The 6,000-nt window shown below is 37.6% G+C and overlaps 1 protein-coding gene across 1 annotated transcript in view; it reads left to right on the top strand.

The window, feature by feature from the left end:
• Cystm1 (cysteine rich transmembrane module containing 1) overlaps positions 1 to 6,000 on the top strand; it is a 64,536-nt gene that overhangs the window by 12,632 nt on the left and 45,904 nt on the right. The gene's annotated exons all lie outside the window — the stretch shown is intronic.

The raw sequence follows: 6,000 nt of genomic DNA, 5'->3' as shown, positions 1-6,000 counted from the left end.
CTGCAAATAAATAAATAAATAAGTAAATAAATAAATAAATAAAAAATACCACTAGCATACCTCACAGAACTAGAGAAAACATTCTTAAAATTGATTTGAAACCAGAGGAGACCTAGAATAGCAAAGGCAGTCCTGGGCAACAAAGGCAAGGCAGGAAGCATCACAATCCCTGACTTGAAGTTATGCTACAAATCTATTGTGATAAAATCAGCATGGTGCTGAAAAAAACAAACAAACAAACAAAAAAAAAACAGACCTGAGGACCAGTGAAATAGATTAGAAGATGCAGACACAACTACAAACACAGTCAGCCACATCTTTGACAAAGGGATCAAACACATTCACTGGAAGAAAGAGCCTCTTTATCAAATGGTGCAGGAAAAAACTCTTCATGCTCAAGACTAAAACTAAACCAATGTCTATCACCATGCACTAAAGTCAAAATGGATCAAAGATCTAAATATTTAAAACTGAAACATTAAATCTACTGGAAGAGAAAGTAAGTAGAAATGTTGAGGACATAAGTATAGATAGAAAGTTCATGAACAAAATCCAGGCCACACAGGAAATACTTCAGAGAATCAACAACAGGGATCTCATCTTATTAAAAACTTTTCACAGCTGTTTCCCTTCTGGGTATCTTCCCAGAAGAATTAAAAACAGCATACCATAGTGATATATGTGCACTCATGTTTACAGCAGCACAATTTGTAAATCTTGTAAATCAACTGAATCTTGAAAACAATCCAAATGCCCATTAACTGAGGAATGGAAAAAAAGATGTCTTTTTATACAATGGAGCACTACTCAGCTATAAAGAAGGATAAGCTTGAGACTTTTATAGGTAAATGGATACAACTTGAGACCATATACATAAGTGAAATAGACTCACATGTGTAAACATATTGTCTCCCTGGTGTGAGAAACTGAAAGAGTAAACAAGGTCTAAAATGTACAATAGATACTGTGAAATGGGCAGAAAATGTTCAAAAGGAAAAAGGAACGAGGATGGGTTAAAGGGATAAGGGCAGTAGGGAGAAGGGAAAAAATGCAAGTCAGTTTTACTGCTAATGTCTCTTAATTCATTAAAAAGGTTTGTGCTAATGTTGATTGGAGAAATTTTTATGCCCTTATACCCTGTACAACTATTTTAAAGATAACAGTATGTAATGTATTAACTGTTATTTTCCTATTATTTGTTTTGAAATTTTGTTTTACCCTTTTCCATAAAATTAAAAACATACTGCAGTTAGTTGATGGGTTTTTTGTTTTTGTTTGCTGTTGTTGGTGTGTGTTGAGACAGGGATTTACTATGTATTCCAGGCTGGCCTTGAATTTAAAGTGATACTCTTGGCTCAGCCTCCTAAGCACTGAGATTACAGGTGTGCATGACCATGCCCTGTTCTTGAGTTTGTTTTCTTTCACTCATCTTTATCTTTGGGATTCATTTTGTTATTGTATGTAGTATTAGTTCTTTTTTTTAATGTATTTAGTACAGGGTCTACAGGATATCACTACACAGATAGGACTTGTAGTGATCCTCCTGTTTTTCTGTTTTTAGCCTCCGAAGTGCTGGGATTAAAAATGCATGCCGCCACATCCAGTCTCAATCACCCTCTGTGCGCACCTCAGGGGCAGGGCCAGCATGGCACAGCATGCTGGGTTTGCATCTGTTTAGGCAAATGTGCTTTAATCTGATGAGCTATCTGGCCAGCCCGTAGTTCTTTTTTTATTGCTGGATAGTTTTCTATTGTATAAACAGAACTTTTCTGTTCTGTTGGTGGTGACCATTTGAATGGTTTTTTGTTTGGGGCTGTTAGAACCACGGCTGCTTCGAACATTCTCATATATGTCATTGGTGGGTCTATGCTCTCCATTTCCTTCAGTACACAGTCCTGTGCTGCATACATTATCACTGATTGGTTGCTTTAGCTTTTATTTATAGTCTTTGATACTTTGTGGATGTGCATATAAAGGTAGAGATCAAGGCTAACCCCCTCAAGCTATACAATTGATCCAGACTTTTTAAAAAATACTACCTTTTATTTTTTTGAACTGCAGGGGTGCCTTTCTGTTAAATTGGATGATTATACTGTATGAACTTGCTTTAGGACTCTTCTTTCTGTTATATTAATCTATTTATTAATATTTGTTTTAAAACCAGCTTGGATCAAGCTAACTATATAGCTATAGAATTTGTTTTGTGGTACTGGGGATTGAACTTTGGGACTCATACTGTGCTACATTGCTATCCCTTTTTATTTATTATGAGAGTTTGGTTTGGTTGGTTGCTGGTTGGTTTTTGAAACAAGGTCTTGCTGAATTATTCAGGTTGACCTCAAACTTGCAATCCTCCTACCTCAGCCTCCCTAGTAGCTGGAATTACAGGTGGTGCTGAATCTGGCTGATTAAAAAGTTTTCTTACATAATATGCCATTGTACTCCAAGGCATACATTTAAAACAAGAGCTGGGAGTATAGCACTTGCTTACTTACAAGGCATGAGGTCTTGAGTTTGATGCCTAGCAACACGTGTGTGTGCACATGCACACGCACAAGTTGTATCCAAAAAAATCCATACAGCTATTAATAGATGCACCAATTTTTTTATATGTATTTTATGTATTTGGTATAGAGTCTCACTGCACAGCTTGGACTTGTAGTGATCCACTTATTTTCAGCCTTTCCAGTGCTGGGATTACAGGCTTAACATGCCCTGGGGGTGGGGCTGGTGCTGCATTTGGAAGCTGGGATGAACATTGGTCCCTGTTTTTTGTTTTATTATTTTGTTTTGTTTTGAGAAAAATAGGGTCTCGAGGCTGGCCTTGAACACTGTGTAGGTGAGTGAGAGGGACTGCTCTTTGAGCTCACTGTGATCATGCTGGCCTCGATCCTCTTGTGGCAATCCTCCTGCCTCAGCCTCCTGAGTGCTGGGATTACAGGCATACACCACACCATATGCTGGTTGGATGTGTAGGGTATTTTTTTCCTGTTTTGTTTTGGTCTTTTTTGTTGAAGGCTTTCCTCCAGTGTCTGATAATCTTTTTCATTAATTTATGTATGAGCAATAAAAAGTCAATTAGAAATTTTATACACAGTAACTTTATTTTGGATGATTAGGTGAGTCATTTAAGTTATATATTATTTTTTATTTCCAGGATCTCTGCTGTGATGAGGTCTTTTCTAGTGTCTTACCTCCCTGAACCACTTTCAAAAAGAACTTCTCACTGCATGGTTGAATGACTGCTAATCCTGTGATTTTGAGCATGTCTTGAATGGGATCATGGGATAGTAGTGTTCAGTAGTTTGTTAATGGCTCTTGATTGCTGTGATATTTGAGCTGCCCTTTGGAAAGGTCTGATTTGTCTTTAAGGCTACATTTTCCACTGTTTATGTTTGGTCTTTAGTATAATGCTCCAGTATAGTAGGGTTTGCTTTTTACCTGACCTAATTTATAAGGGAAGATACTCATGTTACAAAGTTCAGTATCATACCTTAAATTTAAAATTCATTTGTATTTTGGTTTTCTTATATAGTTTGCACTAGACTGTGTCAGTATTAAATAATGTTTTTTTTTTTTACTTTGTTTTGCCTATTTACCATTTTGGGAGTCATTGACTCACTGGGTGAAGGCCTGCTTTTCAAATACCAGCCCTAAGATCTTTGATTCACCTCATCCTTTTTCTGTGACTTTTGCTGTTTTCTTGTTAGGACTTTTTCCTGCTTAGAAGAAACTGAAAACAGAACTAGGTCTTTATTCCTCTAAGATGACTCTTGGGAATTCAGGAAAAGAGCATATATGAGAGGGGGTTGTGGTGGCTGGAGCACCTCTGTAGTTCATCCTTTTTATTAGTGCCAGTGTGAACAGCGGATGAGATCTTTCCCCTAGATATTACGCAGTTTCTCAGATAGATGGGAAAACACCTACTAAAAATAAAGGGGAAGATGATTGAAAGGAAAGACATATATCCTTGAAAGAGTTTTGGGGGCCCCAGAGAGAAAACTGAACAGAATAATGAGGAATAGTTGCAAACATGTGGATCAAGAAAAGTCAGGCAATTTAGTGTGTTGGCATACACTTGTAATCCCAACAACCAGGAAGGTGAGGCAGCAGGATCAGGAGTTCAAACCTAGGCTGAGCTGTATAGCAAGTCCCTGTCTCAAGAAAAGAAAAAGTTGTGAAACATGGAGGCCTGAAGTCCTAGTTTCAAACCCTTTATTCTTTCTTCTGCTCACTGCTAGCTGTTCTTAGAACAAAATGTAGGTCCAGACTTTGTACAGAATGAGACTGATCATTACTACAAAATCTTGTTAGACTGAACATGGCTGACTACATTTTTAATGAAATTAGGTCACACACATGATTTTCAAGATCGAGTCCTTATAAGGGCCAAGTTTAACTTCTGTGATTTAAAAATAAATAATGGAATGGTTAGATGGAGGGTTAATGAGACTGTATTAATCAAGGCTCACTAGGTTTTCTACAGAGGACAGAAGAAAAAAAAAATGCAGATATGGCCAGCGTTTACCTATGTTAATTCAGGTGATAGTAGTAGTTACAGTCACTGGGAACTTTGCCCCTTGATTAGGAGAAGGGGAAAGACTTCCTTGATCAGGCTGTGTTAGGTAGACTAGAGATCAGAAATGTTCTTTTTTTTTAGTCCTTTTTCACGATAAGAGTCTCTAAAATGGGGGCAGAATGCATCTGTGGTAAAAAAAAAAAAGAGACTCTCAAGCTATCCTAATTCCACAATACAAACTTTTAAATTTTAATCTTTTCCTTCAAGAGTTTTTCTCCACCCCCACTGCCTCTGCTGTTTTTAAGGCCCTATGCCAACAGTCTGTTGACTGTTTTTCTAAAAACCCTTGTCCTTTTATCTTCTTAACTACTTGCAAAGGAAGGGTTTGAGCCTTATTCATACCTATTTCCCCCTACTTAGGCACTGAATCAGTACTGCATAAATGCATGTTTGGTTAAACATTACTCATACAGGCTCATTCTCTTACCTTGCCATTGGTTCCCAGCGCTGGAAACTTTATAGAAGCAGATTGGGTTAGGTTGGACTCAGTCTTTGATTTATGCACAGTTAAAAATTATCTGGAATTCCATTTCTTCTTTCTGTTGTGTCTTTCTGAAGCCTTCATCTTAAGGCTGACAGGGCTGTAGATTGACTGTCAGGAATTTTGTGGAGCACATATTTTCTGGACATTTTATTTAAGAGGAGAAGATAGTAGTGTTAGAATTTTTTACTGATTGAACCATTTCTGAACCAATCCAGTGGTCAGGCGATGCTGCTTGTGATTGGCTTACTTCTGGATACCTTGAATTAGTCATAATGAAAAAGGAGAGGTAGTGACCTGGATTGGCTTATACAGACAGGATGTGAGGAAGCCTGTGAACCACAGGAAGAATGAAAGCATACATAGCTGAAGATCTGACTTTGTTAGGAAGGGAGAATATGGATGTTATGTGGGCAACCAATGAATTGCACCATTAATTTTCACCTTATGACTATTCTTTCATATAAAGTCACTTGGGAATTTATTGATTGTGTGCTATGAAAAAGAACAGTGAAATTATCTGAATGTGAGACTTTCACTGTTTAACTGGGGATAGGAGACATTGAAATTGGTAAAAAAATTAAATATGGAGACAGGAGATGGGAAGCAACATGACACACATCATGCTGTGTAGATCATGCATAAAGTGTATACTTTTCCCCAGGAATGGTTTATTTACTTTTAATCTGGCAATCACTGTGGTGATGACAAAAGTGGTAGAAAGAAGATGTTGACCCTCAAAGCTTTCAGTTCAGTCAAGAAAATGGTCAGCAGTCTTGGGTACTAGAAAGCATAGCCTTCCTCACAGAAGCAAACTGCTGAGGACTAATCATTTCCAAAAGTTAACACGTTTCCACCAGCTTGAACCACCATTGATACATGCAGGACAGTTCTATCAGGTGCTATAGGATGGTTCCATTGGGTAATATAGGCTGCCCAG

This window comes from Octodon degus, unplaced genomic scaffold (assembly GCF_000260255.1).
Source record: "Octodon degus isolate 3935 unplaced genomic scaffold, OctDeg1.0 scaffold00169, whole genome shotgun sequence".
NCBI lineage: Eukaryota > Metazoa > Chordata > Mammalia > Rodentia > Octodontidae > Octodon > Octodon degus.
The sequence above is the reverse complement of the archived record's forward strand: the minus strand, read 5'-3'. Positions and strand labels throughout refer to the sequence as shown.